The sequence below is a fragment of the Grampus griseus genome, assembly GCF_964374135.1.
Source record: "Grampus griseus genome assembly, chromosome: 7".
Classification (NCBI taxonomy): Eukaryota; Metazoa; Chordata; class Mammalia; order Artiodactyla; family Delphinidae; genus Grampus; species Grampus griseus.
Window position 1 is genome coordinate 37,235,800 of NC_139001.1, and position 23,478 is coordinate 37,259,277.

At 37.4% G+C, this 23,478-nt stretch overlaps 1 protein-coding gene across 1 annotated transcript in view; it reads right to left on the reverse strand.

Annotated features, from left to right (window-relative positions):
• PLCL1 (phospholipase C like 1 (inactive)) overlaps window positions 1-23,478 on the reverse strand; it is a 385,144-nt gene that overhangs the window by 231,164 nt on the left and 130,502 nt on the right. The window lies entirely within an intron of this gene.

Consider the following 23,478-nt stretch of genomic DNA (forward strand, 5'->3'; position numbering starts at 1 on the left):
ACTTTTGTTTTCAAATTTAAGTTTAATAGTTTGTGCATTTTTCAAAACAAAAAAAATAGGTCTTTCTTTGTGCTTTTCCTAAAAGAGAAAAAAAATAATACACCCTATTTGTTTATCAATTTTCACATGCACTTGCCATAAATTCACTAATGCTAAGTATAAGTATCTGTTTGGATTATTCCCCAAAACTGCATAATCTTAAAATTTTCCATAATGCACACATATATTGATGCTCAAATTATTTCATCTTAGGAATGGAACCACACCATTTAACTCCTGGGAAAAATGTTAAAATCTCACCCACACATTTGAATCAGAAGTCTGACCCATGAAGAAAGATGTCTACTAAGAATCCCTCTTCCCAAATAGTCCTTCCTAATGAGCCAGAGAAGTTGCTAAATCTGGAAACCAGTGTAGCTATATCTCCAGAATTTTTGTAAAGATGCCTTCTAAGTTGACTTATATAATACCTGGCTATTTGCCTTGAAAAAGCTAATTCTGTTTATTACAATGCTTCTCTGGGCTTTCTATCTTTCTTCTTTGTATACTACCATTAGCAAAAGGCAGAAGGTAACCCTCTGAATGAGAATGTGAGAACATACCAGCCAAATTAATACTTGAAATATCAAAGGCAAGAGACACAGAAGAGGGTGAATACAGTAAGGAGGTGCTCACTGCCAGCACCAAGATGAGTTTAGGAGATGAATGGAGATGGAATTAAATAACATTGATTTACATAGTGAGAAAGTCATTCCCTTTTTGGTTCGGTTCTGACTGCAACATAGAGAACATCTAAGTTTGGTGCTAGTTTTTAACACCACTCTAACAGTAAGCTGTGGTAGATTAAAGATGACCACAAATTCTTTGCCATTCTATCCCTGTATCTGTACTAGCCTTAGTGACTTCTTAACCAATAGAATGTGACTAAGATATTATGAGACTTCAGAGGCTAGGCCATAAGAAGCCCAGTAGGGTCCACCAAGACCTCTTTGAACAATTACTCTTAGATCCCAGTTGCTATATGTGAGAAGGACAAGCCACATGAAGAAGCGATGAGTAGGCCCTACAGTACAATCCTAAGGGAAGTCTCAGCAAACCGCCAGCATCTATTGCCCAACCAGAGAGAGTCATCACAATGCAGTGGTTAAGAATCCACCTGCCAATGCAGGGGACACAGGTTCAATCCCTAGTCCAGGAAGATCCCACATGCCGCGGAGCAACAAAGCCTGTGTGCCACAACTATTGAGCCTGCACTCTAGAGCCCACGAGCCACAACTACTGAGCCTGCATGCCACAACTGAAGTATGTGCACCTAGAGGTCGTGCTCCACAACAAGAGAAGCCACCATGATGAGAAGCCTGTGCACCGCAACGAAGAGTAGCCCCTGCTCGCCACAGCTAGAGAAAACCCGCGTGCAGCAACGAAGACCCAACGCAGCCATAGATAAATAAATAAATAAGAATGCCATCATGACATCCAGCCCAGCTGAGCCTTCAGATGACTCCTGCTCCAGATGCTAACTGCAACCACATGAGAGACCCCAACTGAGAACAACCAGATGACCCAAGTCAACCCACAAAAATGTGAGAAATAGTCGTAAAATGTCATTTTAAGCCCCAAATTTGGGTGGTTTGTTTTGCAGCAACTGATAACCAGAACACTTCCTGCTCTCCCTTTGCAAGATAAAGAGAATAGGCTCAGGTTCAGCAAGTACAGAGGCCAATAGTAGAAAGTACAAAAAGACTGTTTTCTTTTCATCTTATTTATGTTTGTGGCAATTGATAGTGAGGTTTTTATTGACGGTAATGATTAGAAAGAGAAATGTCATATGAATATATTTAGGCTGACAAATTTTTAAAATATCAAGGAAATTATCATTTGAGTTTGAAAGCTTATAACAAAAAATGTGAATGGCTGACATTTGGAAAACACTGCACAAAGAGAAGAATGTTAACATGGAGAGGTTCTAAAAGGACAGACTGGGATCAGGAAACAGAAATCTGTTATTTTGCTTAGGAGAGGTAAAACGGCGTTGGAAAATCAAGAAGTAGGTTCAGTCCATACTTGACATGTTCTCATGTTCTCTGTTCAGATGTCACCATATATTCCTGAGTTTCCATTGTAGGATCTGATGGCAACACTGACCTCTCCCAGAGGGGTTGTGTGGAGGCTCTGTAGCATTGCTGTCCTGATACTGTTCACTCCATATACTCTTTTTTTTTTTTTTTTTTTAATGCGGTACGCGGGCCTCTCACTGCTGTGGCCTCTCCCGTTGTGGAGCACAGGCTCCGGACGCGCAGGCTCAGTGGCCATGGCTCACGGGCCCAGCCGCTTTGCGGCATGTGGGATCTTCCCGAACCGGGGCACGAACCCGTGTCCCCTGCATTGGCAGGCAGACTCTCAACCACTGCACCACCAGGGAAGCCCTCCATATACTCTTTAGAGGTTAAAAGAAATCACCAAGAGCCCACTGAAGTTTGACAAGTTATTTGCTGACATGCTGTGAACAGGAAGTTCACACATGTTGTAAAGCAGCAAATAAGCATTCATAAAGATGAGAGAGAAAGCAAAGACAAACCAAAAGCCATTAACAGGCAGACAGCATAGTTTGAATACAATGACAGGTGCCCTTCAAATTAAGATTGAATTTGATTCAGAATGTGTTTGGAATACAGAAGAAAAAAAGATAAATGTGCTATGAAAGAAGTGACTTTAAATGCGATACTCGGGGCATTTGAAAGTGAGTAGAAAAATCAGGTCACTGGTCAGAAGAGAGATCAAAATGAGAAGAGGCTAATGATAAAGGTAAGGGAAGCGTTTGGTAGGAGGTTCTGCAGGCACAGAGGAGGTCTCAGTGAGTGAGTGAGCGAGTAAATAAGTGAGTAAATGGAAACAATTGTAATTTAAGTACAAACAGTAGACCATTAACATTCGTGATGGATGTCCTCGGGTTTCTGTAATTACAAAAACAGCATATGATTTCTTCTATAAAATACACACATGAGAAGATATGGGTATAGACTTTCTCCTTGACTGTGAATGGCTCCAACAAACCAGCCTTGTATTCTCAAAGTCATATTTATGATTTGACAGAATTATAAAGCACTGCATTGCAGAGCTTAAGGTCCATTCCCAAATACTGGAAACTGAAAATGTTAAATTTGGGAAAGCTTAAGAGTCTACTTGTAGAAATTAGAAATTCCCTAACACCATACACAAAAATAAACTCAAAATGGATTAAAGACCTAAATGTAAGGCCAGACACCATCAAACTCTTAGAGGAACACATAAGCAGAACACTCTATGACATAAATCACAGCAAGATCCTTTTTGACCCACCTCCTAAAGAAATGGAAATAAAAACAAAAATAAACAAATGGGACCTAATGAAACTTAAAAGCCTTTGCACAGCAAAGGAAACCATAAATAAGATGAAAAGATAACCCTCAGAATGGGAGAAAATATTTGCAAATGGAGCAACTGACAAAGGATTAATCTCCAAAATTTATAAGTAGTTCATGCAGCTCAATATCAAAAAAACAAACAACCCAATCCAAAAATGGGCAGAAGACCTAAATAGACATTTCTCCAAATAAGATATACAGATTGCCACCACACACATGAAAGAATGCTCAACATCATTAATCATTAGAGAAATGCAAATCAAAACTACAATGAGATATCATCTCACACCGGTCAGAATGGCCATCATCAAAAAATCTACAAACAATAAATGCTGGAGAGGGTGTGGAGAAAAGGGAACCCTCTTGCACCATTGGTGGGAATGTAAATTGATACAGCCACTATGGAGAACAGTATGGAGGTTCCTTAAAAAACTAAAAATAGAACTACCATACGACCCAGCAATCCCACTATTGGGCATATACCCTAAGAAAACCATAATTCAAAAAGAGTCATGTACCAAAATGTTCATTGCAGCTCTATTTACAATAGCCAGGACATGGAAGCAGTCTAAGTGTCCATCAACAGATGAATGGATAAAGAAGATGTGGCACATATATACAATGGAATATTACTCAGCCATAAAAAGAAACGACATTGAGTTATTTGTAGTGAGGTGGATGGACCTAGAGTCTGTCATACAGAGTGAAGTAAGTCAGAAAGAGAAAAACAAATACCATATGCTAACACATATATATGGAATCTAAGGAAAAAAAAAAAAAAGTTCATTAAGAACCTAGGGGCAAGACGGGAATAAAGACACAGACCTACCAGAGAATGGACTTGAGGATATGGGGAGGGGGAAGGGTAAGCTGTGACAAAGTGAGAGAGTGGCATGGACATATATACACTACCAAACGTAAAACAGATAGCTAGTGGGAAGCAGCCGCATAGCACAGGGAGATCAGCTCGGTGCTTTGTGACCACTAGAGGGGTGGGATAGGGAGGGTGGGAGGGAGGGAGACGCAAGAGGGAAGAGATATGGGAACATATGTATATGTATAACTGATTCACTTTGTTATAAAGCAGAAACTAACACACCATTATAAAGCAATTATACTCCAATAAAGATGTTAAAAGAAAAAAAAAAAAAGTCTACTTGTATTCACTTGGGAAGAAATTTCTTCCCAGAAGCTGAGCATTGATGACTGATTAAGCAATCCACTGGCTAGAACTGAGCTACCCCACCCAAAATTCAAGCTAACTGATTTTTTTTTAGTCAACTGATTTTTCAGACTTCCTCAACACAGTTTTAGTGTATAAATAAATCCTCCACATCTCTGAAGAATATATTTTATACTTTTTACTTTATCACCCAAATAAAACCCAACATTTTTCTAAATACTTAAATGTTTTCAGTGTGGGAAACTGTATATGCTATTGATAATTTCCTAGCCAGTACATTCATAAGTTGGAGATTATTAATAATTATATCACTATTCACAAAAGTCCATCAGGAAAAGTCAAGAGGAATTCTTAATCCTTTGAGTGATAAGCCACTTTTTCCATCTTCAAAACAGCCGTTTCTTGTTGCATCTCAAGATGGTCTACTCCCCTAATTTATTCAACAAATTGATAGGAAAACCAGAGCTAGAAATTGATATTCCCTTCACTTTATTCTATGTTCAATTCTAGACCATCCCCAATTGTTATGGAAACCTAATTGTTTAATCCTTCACTATTCAGAATTTTCAGTCAACCACTTAAGTCCTCAGAATATAATGCTTAATTTTCTACTGAAGACCCGCAAAATGAGAAAGATATTTTAGCTGCCATCTGCCCCATGGGGACAGGCAGGTCAGCCTAATGCTTGAGACCTTGACTGTGGAGTCAGCCTCAGCTCTTTGGACCTTCAGGAAAGAGCTTGAGCCCTCCGTGCTTCTGTTTCCTTGTCTGTAAAGTGTTGACAATCGCAGTATTGCTCATGGGGTTGTTGTGAAGCTTAAATAGAGTGATATGTGTAAAATACTCTATACAATGCATGGCAGAGTAAGCACTATATGAATCTTAGCCACTACTATTATTGTTGTTATTAGAATTTACCGCAATTAAAATTAGCTCAAATCTAAAGGTGAATCTATCAGAGCTTCCTCCATGGTTAATACCAATGGAAGAGTCACTTGAAAAGACGTTTGTGTATCGTGATATAACTGCTTTCAATTCCCCAGCAATTAAGAATTCATCCATCAACCTGCACTTGATATCTCTATCAGTGCCCAGAACTCTGTATATAGGGGGCTTTCTTAAATCACACAGCCCAAATGCAAGGGGGAAAAAATACAGGAACACAAAATACAGAGATAATAACACAAGATTGCATAGCCGCTAGATTATAAGAACCAACCACAAGATTTGTAGAAATTCTGAGAAAAATCAGTGTGGGCCAGAGAAGTCAGCTGACATTTTGGAAAAGATATACAATTTCTGTTAGACCTTAAGCTCAAAGAAGTGCATTTCATGTGGAGAGACAGTGTGATCAAAGGTAGAGAGGCAGGAACAAGAGTGGAGATGCGTAGAAATTAAGCAACAAAGCAGAGAGATCTTTGAGGGTAAGTACAGATGAGTTTCTCCAAACATAAGCTAAAAAACTGCTTGTTTATTTATTAAAATTGTATTTATATTTTCAACTTTTATCAGTTTAATTAAATTACATTGCCTTTATCAGAAGCTTACATCCATCAGAATTAAATATGAGTACATTTCTGCATGACAATATTTATAATCAAGGCATACATTCTTACCACAGCTAAAAACTTTTCAGCCCCAAATTTGAAGAGGACTCCAATTAATACAGGTGCCTCTTATTTTTCTATCCCATAAGTTTTGTGACATTATAAGTAACACTCAGCAAATGATACATGCCTTACATAATCTGAGTGGCTTACTACTATATTCTGAATATTTGTATCCCCGCAAAATTCGTATGTTGAAAGCTAACACCCAATGTGATGGTATTTGTAGGTGGGGCCTTTAGGAGTCCATTAGGTTATGAACGCAAAGTCCTCATGAATTATTGCCCTTATAAAAGAATCCCCAAAAAGCTTGCTTGCCCCTTTCACCTTGTTGTGAGGTTATAGCAAGAAGATGACCATCTATGAATCAGGAAGCAGGCTCTCACCACACATCAAATCTGCCACTGCCTTGATCTTGGACTTCGCAGTCACCAAAACTGTGAGAAGTAAATTTCTGTTGTTTATAAGCCACCTGTCTATGGTGTTCTGTTATAGCAGCCCAAATGGATTAAAATGCTTGCTATCATTTAATATAAACCAACTTTTCAGAGAAATATAATCACTAGATACTAAAGGCATAAATATACCTTCAATTTCATCTCTATATCCTTTTTCATTGAGCTGGGAAATTAAACTGCTCATAAATCAAAATACAAAGGGCTTATGTGCTTTGGTTTCCAATGAACATCAAACTGGTTTGCAAATAATGCTGGATATTTGTCCACTTTGGGAAAACAGCTGCAATATATTTACAGAAAATATGCCAACTCATTCCATTCTTAGTTTATATACATATATATATATATATATATTTCCCTTCTACAGGGCAAAAAACCATAACAAGTGTATCTTTTTACACTATACACTGTCCATAATAACTACAATAATTTGGCTATATGTTAAACTATGTGAGCAAACTTAGGTACTTCTACATATTTTATTATACACTGCTCTATTTTGCAAACATTTCATCAACTTCACTTAGTAGAAATATTACAATAAAATGAAGCAACCATTTGGTTAATAATAAAGAAAAGATGAGGATACCATTTCAGGAGCTAGAAAAATAGTAACAATTTCCAATTCCAAGAAAAGAAATCTGTCTTCCTCAAGCGCTCTGTGCTCTGCCTGTCACTGATGTAGCATCTCATACTATAGTGTGGTATCCAGTTTTCTCATGTTTCACAAACCACTCAACATCAAAAGCACTAGAGAGAAAGATGATACAAGTGAGCCTCCCAGGGAGCATTCTGAGACAGTCTATGGAACAGCTGTCCCTATGACACTACCCTGTAGGAATAGCTATACTATTCTGGGCAGCATTGTGCTTAATATATTACATTCAAAAGTTTAATTTGAGAGACCACTGATAAATTTTAAGTTACAGAACCAAAAAGACAAAAGGATAAACAAGGACCCCGTTGTTATTAACTTTGTGTCGAGGCATGTCATATATTATCTTAATCAATCAACACAATGACCTATGACATAGGCATTATTATTATTCTCATTTTACACATGAGGAAATCAAAACATAGAGAAGTTAAGAGGCTTGCCTAAGATCACAAAACTAGGAAATGGTGTAGCCAAGATTCAAACTCAAGCACTCTGACTTAAAGATGTTATGATTTTTCTTCCACTGCCTTAACATCATGAAAATTTATTTCTCATCACACTACAAGTCCAACACAGGTCATGTGGCAAGGGTGGGAAATGGTTCAGCTCTTCATAACCACTCAGAAAATTAGGCATACAGAAGGCATACAGAAGATAGATACATATTTCCTCACTCAGCAAGACAAGAAAAACGAATGTAACAAATCTCACACCAGCTCTTAAAATTTCTTCCAGGAAAAAACATAAGTCATTTCCTCTCCTATTTCATTGGTCATCACAAGTCAGGTGGCTATGCCAAACTTCAAAGGAGGTGAGAAATGCAATCTTACTATGTGCCAGGAAGGCAGAGAGCCAAAATATTTCAGAACAGAACTAATGACAGCCATAACGGAAGTCAATGAATGGGGTTTTCAAAGACAAAAGGAACATTAGAATTGGCAAGAAGGTGGAACTTCCAAGAACAACCTCAATATTTTTTAGTTATGTTGAAAGATCATCATGGCAAATGGTATATGGGATAAATGCCCTAAAGGAAAAAAAATTGTGCTTCAGTAGAAAACTATGTATTGTCTAGAAAACACCCCTCTGAGTTATCTGATTTTGATTCTATGGATGTTATTTTACAACACTGTAAATTGTAGGTAACTGACTGCAATGCAAAATAATTTTTGTCTATAGACTTGCAAATTCTGTCTTGTCCAATAGAGGTTAAAATGACTTGTCCTGCCCAGAGAATCATCTATTTCTCTAAGGAGCCCTTGTTCCTTTCATTAGAGAATGGTATTAGAAACCAAGATACGTACAAGAAGTGTGCTTGTTGCTACTAGAATATCATTGTTTCTAGGTACTCTCAGCTGTCAGAGCAAGGAGATATGTGTGTATACTAACCCATGTATATACACAAATCTATAAATATCTCTATATGTATCCATTTTTATCCATACTAAGCTAAACATGAGTTCATACTGATGTCTCCAACTCTAATCCATTACCACATGGATTATTCTAGACTCCTCCCCTGGCTTATTTGTAAACTCTCACACCTACAGTGGGAAAATTGGCTCCCACCATCTACCACTCACTTATTTAATTGTTCATTTCCAGCTCACATGTATAGCTGCATCAGAATTGTTTACTCATATCCCCATGGAAAACTGAATAATATTTCATTGTATGGATATACCACAGTTTGTTTACCCATTCACGAATTGAAGGACATCTTGGTTGACTCCAGTTTTTGGTGATTGTTAATAAAGCTACCATACACATTCACATTTAAGTTTTTATGTGGTCATAAGTTCTCACATCAATTTGGTAAATGCCCAGGAGTGCAATTGTTGGATCGTATGGTAAGATTATTTTTAGCTTTGTAAGAAACTGCCAGACAGCCTCTCACCAACAATCAATGAGAGTTCCTATTGCTCCACATCCTTGCCAGCAATTAGTATTGTCAGGTTTTTTTTTTTTTTGGCTTTTTGCCATTCTAAAAGATGTGCAGTGATATCACATTGTTGTTTTAATTTGAAGTTCCCTTATGACATAATTTTGAGCCTCCTTCATATGTTTATTTGTTATCTGTACATCTTCTTTAGTGAGGTGTCTGTTTAGCGATAACTCTTTATCGTAAGTTATTTTCCTGGGCACTGGGTATCAGAATCCATCCTTGATTTTCCCTTCACTCTAATTTTTGGGCAGCACATGGTATGCAATTTGAATTGGCTTTCTCTAAAAGCCTGCCCTGTTAACTATTACTACTACATCCTGTCCTCTAAGCTGCTGCAGCTGGTGATGATGAGACTATGAGGACAATGACCATGATGATCATGTTAATATGCTTTGAGTGCTAACTAGTGCCAGATACTTGGAGCGCATTGCATGGATTATTTCATTTACCCTTCACAGCCCTAAAAGTTAGGTACTATCGGCATCCCTGTTTCATAAATTGGGAAACTGAGACTTTGAGAACATTAAGAAACTTGCCCGTGTTTATAGCTAGTAAGCAACTGAACCACTGTTTGAATCCAGGGAGTCCAAAGCCTGTGATTTTAACCACTATGGAATATTCATGCTGCCTAGAAACTGAAGGTTAAAAAGCTAAAAACAATTTATATTCTTTCTCAGTTTTTAAAAATACTTCATATGAGACACCAAATCAGTCATTTTGGGAAACTATGAAAAAAATCATCATTACCTATGAAACAGGAATGGAACAACCACTCGTCTCCACAAACAACAGATGAGTAGTCAAAATAATGAAACTTAATGCTGGAAATGTACTGCTACCGAGTAAGATACAGAAGAGGTAAGATACAGAGAGGCACAGTCTTTGCCTCAAGGATGTAATGCTTAGGACAAAGGAAGATTCCAACGTCTCCAAGTCATAGAAATTACATGACCACAAGCAGCACAGAACTGTGCCTATCAGATTCCTCAACTGTAGCAACTAAATCTGCTGTATTGTTTGATGCTACTTTAGCCATTTCTTCCATTGTCCTCTGAAAAATCTTCTGCTAATTCTAGAAAGCACTGCGGCTAAGATACCTCAGGAAGTGTCACTGGCAAAATTTTGAATGACCCCTCAATGCCTCCCAGCCTCCCCACCACCACGTCCCACCAGCCACATGAGCTGGAGCTTTAAGATGGAGGGGAAATCACTCCCTTATCAGAAACAAATGGGGTGTCAGTGCCTCATGGAAGTGAATGCTGCTGGGCTAGAAATCATCGTTAGGACACCTGAAGTCCTCGCTGAGGATTAGCCAGCCACATCTGTGAGAGGAGCACGTGCTGTTAAGATGCTCTACCTTCCTCTGCTTAAGTCTTAGCACCACTCAACTGGGAACTTCATATCCTGCTGTCACCATGACTTTTTTTCTTTTTAACCTCCTTGTAAAAAGTAAAATGTTAAGTTTGGGAAAAAACTTCCCTTTATCACAGAGTTCCTGGAAAGAATGTCTTCTATTCCATCTCTTTCTTTCACACTTGACACTTAAAATCCCTCCTAAACTCATTCCCCATTTAAATATGGGCAGGAAGTAAGATTTGGACCTCTTGGCTTTCTATAAAATGGGACTGTGTAGTACAAATCCTGCTACTTTATTTTGCATGGTTGATGCTGCCATTACTTCTTCTAATGGATTATCTTTGAGATCAGATTTAATCATGTGAATCATTATTGCTTCCAAACATAAAAAAAAGAAAGCAGATTATTTGAAGGTTAAACCCCTTCTGAGCTCCAAGTTTATTAATCACTTCAATCTCATTTGGAAGATGGGATTGTTCTTAACCTGAACTGCAAGCTAAGGAATGAGGCCAAAACAAGAATCCAGGATCTTTGGAACTCTAAATGGTATTTTGGCTCCTTGGGAAGAGTTCCATGTCCTTAACAATGTTTTAAACAAATTCTCCCTTATCCCACTCTTAATTCCAACAAGATGAGTCATGTTCCAGGTTACTTTAGGAGGAAACAAGTGTTGCTCAGCCACTGTGTTGCTCCTTTCCAGGCACTAGCTGGTCCACTGTTTACTTGCAAGGAACGGTGCCTCCTGGAGTTGGGCAGCCATCGCCTTGTGTCGTGACCCCATCTATGCCAGTCATAGTGGGCTGAGAGCAAGAACTGTGTCCTTTCATCTCAGTATCCCATGCACAGAGTAGGTACTCAATAAACATAGAGTTAACTGACTTAATATATCACCCTGAGACACACAGGGTTCTTATTTGATAAATTTGTTTAACAGTATCTCTTTCATGTGCTGAGGACACGTTTCAACCTAAAAATATAATACAAAGTAACTAGGACCTATACATTTGCATGAAAATATAAATCAGATATTCATTTTTTTCTTTTTCTTTACATCCCACTTCACAGTGTCTGCAATTTACTCTCCAATGCTTCAGCATTATGAATGTATGAATTAATAAGTTAAGCTAAAGGGTTTCAGTTACCTTAATCAGGGACTCACCCTCCTGGGATAGTTAGTGAACATTTCATCAGAAAGGCCATACTTAGCTACCACTTGTGTAGCACTATTTATTGTGTGAGGCGCTCTTCAAGAGTATTAATATTATTCATGTAATCCTCACAACAACTTTATGATTTAAGTACTATAGTTATCCTCTTTTGCAAATGAAAAGACTGAGTCAGCAAGAATCTGTAACTTGCCGAAAGTCACACGGTTGATTGGTGGCAGAGGTGGGATTCACACTCAAGCAGCTCTGAGCCAGAGTCTGCATCTTGCTGCACAAAGTTTAGAGATTAAACTCTGATTAAACCCTACTCTACTGCAATAGCATGGTATATAATCATTGGGATGCATTCATCTCAGAGTTTACACATCCACTGAGTTGGGCCTTCTACCAAAATTATTTACAGTCTGTCCTGTGACAGATAGTGATGGTCACCAAATTTTCTTTCTGTGCTCCTATATTTTCCAGTCTTTTTATTCTAGTTAGTACAGACATCTTTATTAAACATTTTTGGTCAAAATTTTTCTTCCATTTGATATTATACAGGAATTTGAAGTCTCATATTATTTAACAACTATCTGATAATGTGGTATACAGTTCCTTTTATCAGGACCTCATCCTCCATATTGTTTAACAATCCTCTGTTGAGTGCATTTAGTCAAATGATAAATATTTATTGAACAACTATTATGTAACAACCACTGGGTTCTGTGAAACAGAACAGATAAATTCTCTGAAGAGCTTACATTCTAGTGTGGGGGAACAGATAATAAACATAAAATATAAATAGAGTAATATAAAAGAAAGAAAGAAAAGAAGAAAGGAGGAAAGAAAGAAAGAAAGGTCATACTATCAGTGGCTACTACAAATGCTCCAAATCTCTTTATCTCTGATCATAACCAGAGGCTTTACTAATTAGCATAATGAATGTTAGAAATGAGTTTACTAATTAGCATAATGAATGTTAGAAATGAGTTTACTAATTAGCATAATGAATGTTAGAAGTGAATTTTCATAGTTTTAAATGGCTTGTTAGGGGAAAAGGGCAAGTTAGGGATATGGGATTAAGAGATACAAACTACTATGTACAAAATAGATAAGCAACAAGGATATACAGTATAGCATGGGGAATTATAGCCACTAACTTTCAATAACTTTTAATGGAGTATAATCTGAATCACTATGCTGTAAGCCTGAAACTCATATAGTATTGTAAATCAACTATACTTCACTTTTAAAACAAAGAAAAAAATACAGCTTATTATTTGGTACAATGGATGTTAAAAATGGACTGTTGTTGGCAAAATTATTGATATTCAAGATACATGAATTGGTTAGAAAATATTACAAGACATTTCCCACCCTAGCATGAAAAGGGCATAGGAACCTAGGAGACTCTTCGCCTCCACCCTCCAAGATGGCATTGAAGGCTATGCTAAACAATCCTGAGTCCAGCCATAGGTTTGGAGGATTCTGGGAAAGGGCTAACTGAATCCTGCCCCAAGAATATTGTCTTATCTTGAGGGAATCTGCCATGCCGTATGTGGACAAAGCATTTCTTCCCTGGCCACTTGCAGCTTCATTAAGTTTACAGAACAAGTTGTCTAATTAATGTTCATCTTAAAATATCTGAAACATGTCTGTGTGTGTGATGGAATTTGGTCAAGTCTTAATGTCATTGTAACCAGGTAGGGGAGTGTAGTAAAGAAGCTAACCGTTGCCTACCCTAACTACTGGCAGCTGTTATCTATCACTAACAGTCCCATATAACACATTGGCTTAGGTCAGTTTGCAACACCCCTATAAACTGGTTGCTGTTTCTTGCTGCTTTTATTTTATTTGCACTTATGCTAAGAAAGCTTTCACTATGAAGCAGGCTTTTCTACAGCTGAACATATTATTGACAGAGAACAGAATTAGCAACTTCATTAGGGTATGAGACTCTTAACTTGGCAAAGTGGCACTTGGGAGTACCACATATGATTAACACATACATGAAAACCTTCCAAGTCTTTTCACATAGGCATTTTTTGCCTGGTAACTAAAAGCCACCTCTGCCTTCAGAAGGAAGGAGTGGGGAACACCCATGAAGTCACAACACAGGGAAAGCTATTTACTTCCTATCCTTTATGCTAAATGCAGTTTCCGCTTTGCTCCCATAATTTTACCTCTTTGTATTTCAGCTTACATTGTTGAATTACAATTACACTGTTGAAGTCAATGGACCTTTCCCAAACCAAAATCTAAAGGTCTGGCAAAAAAAGAGAAAGATTTTAACATTCCTTGCCTAGTCAGAAAACCGAGTTAATGGTTCACAGTCAGCACCCACTTCCTCAACCATGACTTTGTGTGATAGCTAAGGCAGTGAATAGCTTCAATATTCCCTGTAGCAGTGTCCAAGGCACCCAATTCAAACCTATTTTTAATGAAACCTAAAGGGTCTGGTATCAGGAAATAACCCTGGACATGTTACGATGTATGAAGTTGTAGCACCTCTCTCCATTTTCTTCAAAAGCATGACTCCAGAGATTGCTATGCATGCAAGGAATGCATTCCACAGGGGCTTGGAATGCTTCTCTGTGTGTTCTGGCAGGGACTAAGGGGCAGCAGATACTGGAGCCTGGGACAAGAAGCACAGGCTATGTTACAGGTCATTGAGCAGATGGCCAATGTTTTACTGAACACCATTTTTGATCTGTTGTTCCAACCAACATTATATTCTAAAAGTGCTCAGGTATGAGACTCAGGTTATATGCATTTCACACAAATTAAATAAGATGCTAGAGAAAGAAGAGAAGGAAAAGAGAGGAATGATTAACAATATTGGGAACTCCCGAATTCCGCCTACCTAATGCTCATGATACCAGCAAGCAATGGATGATCTTCAAAAGGCAAAATATACTGTGCCACGCAGATCTAATTTGTATTAAATCTTTATCATCTCTGAAGGAAACATGATTTTTTTCTATTCCTGAAGAAAATCTGATTTTTGCATATTCCCTCAAAGGTTTCTCTTTTCCAAATTACTAAACTGTTATTAAAGATGAGTAAATCGATATCACAAATACGTGCTCCCACTTGGGGCTTTTAAATAATGTGCATTGTACCCAGAGTATCAACTTTCTGGATTAGGATTCATTTTACAATGTGCGCAAGCTTAATTTGTTTTAAATGAACGCCATGTCCATTAATTTTACATCAAAGTGTAAAGCTTTCATTTCTGAATAGTCTTTATTGATTCCAGCTTCCCTCTTACAACTTTTCAGAGCAAAAGCAAAGACACAAAGTTATTGAACTTTGAAGTAAGTACCAAATGTAACACGCATCACATTGAACACAAAGTTATTTACTTCTCTAGTAATATACTGCAGGATATTTGAGTTGGGCAGATGAGAATTAAGAAATTAACTCTTAATTAACCTGGAGTTCAAGTTGAAGAGACTTCAAGGGGGTTTTTCCAAGTTGCTGGGAGAAAAGAAATGTGGTTCAGTGTCTGAGGCCTCTGTGTCTGAAGACTCTGTTTCCAAGTAATTGCCATCAAGTGGAGAAGAGACAGACATGCAGTGAGAAACAAAATGAAATACGTTATGGGGTAAAGTTATAAACAAAAACAAAAAACAACTGAAAGGGTAAGACAAGGAATAACTGCTTCTGAGGAGTGGTGGGGTAGAGGTATGGCCTGGGAAAAGCTTTTGGAGAAGGAAAGTGAGAAATGGAGCTAACTTTTGTTGGGCACCAACTAATTGATGCCTAAGTAGGACAAGATGGTCCACTTAAATCTTAAAATAGCCCTCTGAGGAAGATACGTTTTTACATAGGATGAAGCTGAGGATTACACAACATAAATGCTTGGAGTCTTTAATTAAAGATCATGAAAAAAAAAAAAAAAAGATCATGCAGCTGGGAAAGAACAGACAGAACGAGGTAGAACCCATATGTGAATGGTTCCAAAGTTCATGCTCTTTTGTCTAAAAACACTTGTTTTCCTGAGAAGATTTGCTAACCACTTTATATACATTAACCCGTCTAATCTCATTTAGTCCCCATCTAACACCCTGTGCAATAGGCTTATTAACCCCGTTTTACCGATAAGAAAAACAAGTCCAAAGAAGCAAATTAACTTGACCAAAGTTTCATACTTTGAGTGAGGACCAAGATTTAAACATGGTTCTGTCTCACTCTAACTTGAAGATGAGCTTGAAAGCAGAATAGAACTGCAAGAGGTGGGGATCGAAAGAAAGGTACAGATAGAGCTCCCTTCTCATTTCCCTGTACTGATGCCTGGAGGCCACAGTATGTGCAAAGCCAGAACTGAAGGTCTACTGGATTTTTCATTTTCCCAAAGAACATTTACTACATCATATGACCCTTATCAAAGGGCAGACAGTATAAACTTTACAAGCTGACTGCTACTAGCACAACTTTTCCCTAGAGAACTCCACTCTCCAAAATTCCAGGCCACCATCCAAAATTCCGAATATCCTCTCAGAGAGCAAACTCTGAGGTAAACAGATCCCAACCTCAGAGAGTAACTGAGGAGCCTCTGGCTATGAGTCAGGAGATTAGGCACTGCCTTGATTCATCTCTGCAAAAGCTGTTTATGGGGCTTCCCAGGGACATGAGTAGGAAGTGGGTCAGGAAGGAATCAATAACAGCCACCCACAAATGCACATGTAAGCGCTATAAAGGGAGTGACTGAGGATACCTTGGAAAGGTTCTCGGGACACAAAGCCAGTCCTCTATGTTGGAGCAAACCGTGGTTTTTCCGGGTATGAATTTTCAGTGCCCACTGCTGTTCCTTGGCAAAAAAGAACTCGGGAATGAACTTTTAATAGCATTCTCTCAAACCAGAATGGATGACAAAGGTTTTTCCAGCTATAAATGGAAACTTGTCCTGGCTAGGCCAAGTACCTGAAGGAGACTCTCCAGTTCTTCTCTGACATAAGAATGATGATCTAAACAACAAATTCCAAGCTCAAAACAGTTTCCAAGGGAAGAAAAGAGAGATCAGTTAACTAAATGGGTGCATACCTTCTGAAATAGAAGCAATGGGAAATTGCCGCATTAATCTGTGAAGATTAAATCTTCCACCAAAGGAGTAGCAAAAGTCTCATGTTTGGCCTTTTTTGTGTGACGATATTCTTCTATAACTTTACAGATTTTTAAATAATCATTATCTTCACTCTTGAAACAAAGAAGTCAAGTACTTTTCTACAATGAGATAAATTCTTAAGAAAATTATAAGTGATCTTTTATTTAACAAAGTGTAATGTACTTTACATCAATTTTCTATTTTTAAAGCTGTTTTTTTAAAATATGACAGAGTATATAAAGAAAGAAAAACATCTATTTCAGAGAATATCACCTCTTCTATACTGCAAACATATAGAGAGTTTTTTTTAAAAGAGTTAACGATATTTAATGTCATTAGATGAAGACATGAGCAGGAAGTGCTTATTCCCTTAATCAAGTTTAATCAACATTTATGTTTTAGATAGCTTGGTAAGAAGATACCTTAGAAAGCATCGGTATTACAAACATGTTAAATGAGGAACTGGTACTCTTGATCCCAAGGAAGAAAATATTTGAGAATAAATTTCTTTTGAGGCATGGAAGAGAAAGTAGACTTGTTATGAATAGCTCCAAAGGCAAAGAAAGGATCATTGGATAGAACAAAACAGATTCAGGGTCAATATAAGGAAGAACTTTTGAACTATTTTAGCTCTTCCAAGATAGAATGGGTAATTCATTCTCTATTGCTAGAAATATTTAACCAAAAGTCAATAAGCATCTGGCAGGCATTCTTTAATATATCTAGCAATAAAGAATAAATTCCTATTCCAATTTTGGCCAGCTCTAATATTTGAGATGTTCTTTCTTATCTCCGAATGGATGTCCCATGGGTTGCTCAAATTCTCAGTCCAAAACTGAATCATAGTTTCTCTCCTAAGCATCATGCCTATTTTTGCTATCTCAGTAAACGGGACCATCATCCCATCCACTGAACAAGTCCAAAACCTAGGCAACATCTTATGTGCATCCCTCTAGGGAGGTGTAGTTGGGATAGAAATTTGAAAAATATTTTGAGACAGTTGAGAGAGATATTGGAACATGGTGCCAAACTTCATGGCAAAACCCCAGTTCTTTTCATACCAGGTATGGTCAGAGAATATAACCTACCAACCAGTCACAGTCAGTCACAGAGGGGACCAGGTGGGGCATGCAGATGGATCAGCTCAAACTTTTTACTATCCCTGGGCAACAACCTACAGTGAGCGAGGTGAATTATCTACAGAAGTATGAAAAAAACTGGAGCATTTGTGTAAGTAGATCTCAAAGTGTTTTTCATACAGAGTCACCAAAAGCATGTCCTAAAAATTATATTTTAAAAAAGTTTCGGGTACCAAGAAAGTAAGGAAATGTATTTGTCTAAAAGATAGTCATATCTAACATACACATATCTAATATTCACGAATATTAGCATTATTTATGTTTTTGATTGTTGACCAAATATTATGCCTGAGGTTGACCTTTTTGTTTACTGTATGCCACAAACAAAATTTTTCTTTAAAAAATTTTCTCCAATTAATAGAATTTGGAAAAGTATGGTACTATCATATGCATTTAGTTCAAAGATAAAATCACAGTCAGACTAATAGAACTTGCCATTCCTAGAAACGGCCCCAATTTACCACAGCAATTTCCTCAGGAATGGGGGTGGGAGTAGAAAGCCACTAACCTCCTACACTTAGCTGTCAGCTCATGACGTTCCCTGCTCTGGCATGAGAAATCCAAGAATAGGCATGAGGTGAATTAAAAGTCAGATACTGTAGGCACTCTACTCTGGCTTCCTGGACCTTCTCAGCATATTGCCAAGAGTAAACAAAAGAGAAATCTGCAACTCTTCGCTAAGCAAAATTTGGCTATCTCCTTCTAAACTTTCTAATACTATTAGAGAAATGAAATAAAACATGTAAGAATAACTTTTTAAACCCTACTAAAAGAATAGGAATACATGGGGTGAAATCATGAAGAAAAAGGAATAAAGAGCCCAAAATTCAGGCAGGTGAATACCTCTAGAGTGGAAAGAAAAAAAAGAAGGGATTGGAGAGAGGCACAAACAGAACTTCAAAGGAAATGATAATGTGCTCTTTCTTAAACTGACTTTATAATGGTTACATGGAAATTCAATTCTTTGTTATTTTTATACCTTCAACATACCTAATGAATGCTCTTTTGTAATTATTTAGTAATTAAAACTTTTTAAATTTTTTAATGGAGCAGAAAGGAAGATATCTAGATTTCTGTCCCAAGACTGCCATTGTATAACCTTTAGCCAGACACTTTTCTGGGATTTAGTAAAATACAGACATTGGACTAGAGCAAAGGTCACCAAACTATGGCTCACTGCCTGTTTTTACAAAGATTTATTGAAACATAACCAAGTCCATTCATTTGCATATTGTCTGCGGTTCCTTGCGCATTAAAATAGTAGCTAGCCTTAAATATCTACAATAAAGACTACATGACCTGTAAATCCTAAAATACTTGCTATCTGGTCATTTGAGGAAAGACTCCCAACCCTGAGCTACAGAACTGCTAGAACTTCTCCTAATAAAGACCGAAATGAAGAAAAAAAGAATCATATTGAAACATGCTAACAACAGTTGGCCCACTAATGGACCAAAATTTCTTTTTGGTGCTTTCCATAAATGTTTGTTTAGGTTAACCACCCTACAGCCTATAAAATCTCATGAACCATGTCAACAGATCTTAGAAACAAATTTTGTGCAAAATGTAGCTTCTGCTTACATCAACAGTAACACAAGTGCAGAATCATCCATTTCCTGCCCTGGATGCTAAAATCTGCCTCTGAAACTAAATCTCATAACTGAAATCCAGGTTGAGAACTCTCAGAACCTCAAACACCCTCTTGTGAAGGATCTCAACTCACTTAGAATCAGAGAGGTTTATTCCTAGGACTTGATCTACTGTTTCCCCTATGCTGACACAAGGATTATCTCAAGATTTTCAGTCTCTTAACACACATATGTGTGCACATGGAAAAGCCTGGCATTTGCCATTTTTAAATGCCAAGGGTGGTAAATCCATCCTGCTCTTCATCCCAGTAAGTTCATTTTTATATCTGTGCAAACAATCCTTGAGCCCACAAAACTACTGGGGAGCTGCCTCTGCCACAGATTTAAAAAAGTAGGGCTATACTGTCTACCGAAACTTCTCTATGACCTTAACTTCTTGTTCTCCTCTAAGTTCATGTGATGCCCATGATACAATGCTGCATTCACACTTGAGACATAGCTGCCTACCCCAAACTTGCAAATGCTGCCTGAAATCCAACAATTACTGATGTTGCCACCCCATCCTTGGATGATCAAGTGGCATGAATGACCAGAAACCATTTCAAATATCTAACTTCAAATTATGAAAAACCCATGAAATTAACTGAAAATAAGATATTGTTTGGAACTATCCATTTCAGGGTCTATAGATCCACAAGAGCAGCAGTCCCAGAGTTCTCTTTCTTGGTTGTACCAGGATAGCTGGACACCAGGCCCACAAAAACAGTGTGGCAGTAAAGAAAAGGCCCCACTCAGTCTCCTCGGCCATAGCCAGGATGCTATCCTTGCTTTAACACATAGATAGTGCTTCTATTGTGGTATTTCAGTTGAAAGCGATAAATCTTTTTTTTCCCTCTAAGAAGACATGTTTATAAGGGTTCATCTGATTTCTTTTATAGCCTGAATTATCATGTTCACAGATCAAAGTTACTTATTTGATGAGAAATGCTTAACTTAGAAAATTATTTTTGGTATATAGGTCTTTGGGGAATTTTGACTTTTACCAAGAAAGAACACTTGGAGTTGAAATCACAGGATATGGATTCTAGTTTCCTGTGTCAAACTGTCACCTTGGACAAGGTCACAACCTTTCAAGACCTCTATCTCTGAAGCAAAATTCTAGAATAAGTGGATCTGAAGGTAACTTCTATCCCCTTCCTTCCCAAAAGATTAACTTGCCCCCTAATCTAATGAACATGAAGCTATGAAACTATCTCCTTTACCCCTATACCTCAAATTACTCTGAATATTCACCCCATAGGTCTTTGTTTCTCTCTCTAAATTGGAAGTATTCTTCCTTCTTATCACAGGTAAATTTTCCACCCTAGCTCTCGACTTCATTCCCTTCTGCGTCTTCTGGAACATTGTTGTTGTTTTAACATGACCCATAATTTTCCACCTCCATGCCTCTGCTCATATGGATTGCCATTCCATTCAACAGAAAATTTTATTCAAGATCCACCACAAACACTACTTCCTACCTCTTGCCTTTTCTGAATCTTGACTAGCCGCAATGCCTTTGTCTGGTGCACCTCATCAGCTTTTATTTTATTCATTTATTATGGTGCTCACCTGTATTGCAATGATTGTACACTTGCCCTATCCTTTCTGCTAGATTATAAACTACTTATTTCTCACTCAACTTTGTATACTTTATAATGTCTGACACATAATAAGTATTCGATCTGTACCGAGTAATGATGAATAAAATAGATTGAAAGTCTCCTCATACACTGATTCCATATTCTGATTAGTAAAATCTTAACTTCTATTGTCTGTAGTCCCTACCATGAAAGGGGTACACTTTAGAAAAACATATCTTTATTATTGAGCAAATTACCTACTAGTCACAGATTCAATCCCAAAAGATATCACTTCTCAATGTATATGTATTGAGTATACATATACATATATGTATGTATACCTAATCCACTTTTTGTCTAATTCAGAGACTTTTTTTGAAAATTCAAGGTGGTAAAGTTGAGTAACAGACAGGTTGACAGCAAAGGGTTTAAAAAAAAAAAAGACTGTTTACAATCTTTGGAGAAAAATCACAGTAGGTGTGGAAACTTTGGGGGTGGGGACAGGATACCCACTTCAACCAACCTTCTCTTGTACCTTCAAGCAAGAGAAAAGCCCTTAGGTTTTACTGGTTATAGGAAATTAAGTTTTTTCCTGATTTGAAAAAAAGTTATCTACGGTAAACCTTTCACTTTGCAAGCAACCAATAAATAAGAATTGAATAGAAAATAAAAACACCAGTAAAAGAATAGGAGACTAAGAGATAATAATATAAACTGAGAGGAAATCCTAAACACTCAATTTATCTTGCCCAGATTCTTCAGAGATTTTGTACCAAGGTCCAAGGACTGTTCTTTCACACACTCATGGAAGCCACAGCATTTTTTGCACTCAAATATTTTTGAATATTTAGACTCTTGGACAGTGCATTCAAACGAATAACATTAAATTGCTTGCCTCAATCTTTTTTCTTATCCTTTTCTTAATTTCCCCAACTAAGATTTATTTTATTTCCTCCAAGAGTCCATTCCACTTATTGTTAATCATTACTTGCCTTACTCCTCTTATAAAAGCAATCATGATCTTTAGCTCCGTTTCACCTAAACTTGGAATTTAATTTGTACTACTCAATACATCCTAAAACATTTCTTCTGCAAAGTCAGTAAACTCTTCTGCATTGATTTAGTCACTTAGTGAATATTTATTAACCACTTACCACATGCCATTCACTATTCTAGATGCTGGGAATATAGCCATGATCAAGCCACACAAATTCCTGCTCTCAAGAACGAATTTTAATTTTAGTGGGAGAGACAGATAACAGACACACGTACATCAGGAAGTATTAAGTGCTATAAAGAAAAGTGAAGCAGTAAATGACTAGAAAGTGCGAGGGGGAGAGCACTATTTTCAGTAGCATGGTGAAGGGTGAAGTGGGGGAACAAACCCTACAAAAATCTAGAAAAACGTTCCTGGGAGAAAAATACCTAACTGCCAAGGCCCTGAAGCAGGAGCCTGCTTGATCTGGTCAATGAATAACAATGGATAATTAGAAAACTCTACAGCTCATCAGATTACACCAGCTGAAGATTTCATTTAATTAAGGTTCCTAAACTTTCTACTATTTTTTAAATTACTTTCTCAATAGGAATGGCCCTGTAAAATGCAAAATCATCTAAACTATACTGTCCCCTTGAATTAATTATTGCTGATAACCATAGGTATTCAGATAGTTCCATATGGACAAAACTTGGCTCTAAAGCATCCTAGATGTGACATAGTGTGCTAGTAATTCAGTTCCTCTCAAGTCACCAGTTTAAAATCTCTGAGAAGAGTAGGAGAAGAAAAATAAATGGATCAGGAACAGAAAACTAAAGAATAAAAGGCAGGTGAAGAAATCAGGTCAGTGGTCAGGGGAAAAGTCAGAAAGTTAGGAAGAGAATCAAAAGAAAGTACAGTACTAGAGCATTCAAGGAAAGAGAGAGTTTAAAGAAGGGAATAATTAACAGTTTCAAATTTTACAAAGCATCAAATAAGAGCAGGACCAAAGAATTCTTTAGATTTGGCAAAAAGGTCACTGGAGATCTTTGCCAATTCAATTTACCAAAATAGCAGAAACAAAAATTTGATTTTAATGGAGACTCTGTTTTGCTCAACCCTCTATTTCCAGGGCCTAGAAAACAGTACCTGATCTGTCCACTGGACACTCAATAAATGTTGAAGGGCAAATAGGAACATGACAAAAAGGAGACAGAAACATGCAGTGTTATTTTGGTTAAAGAGAAAGTATGTTGGTGTGGTGATGACAATAACAAAACTAGTAA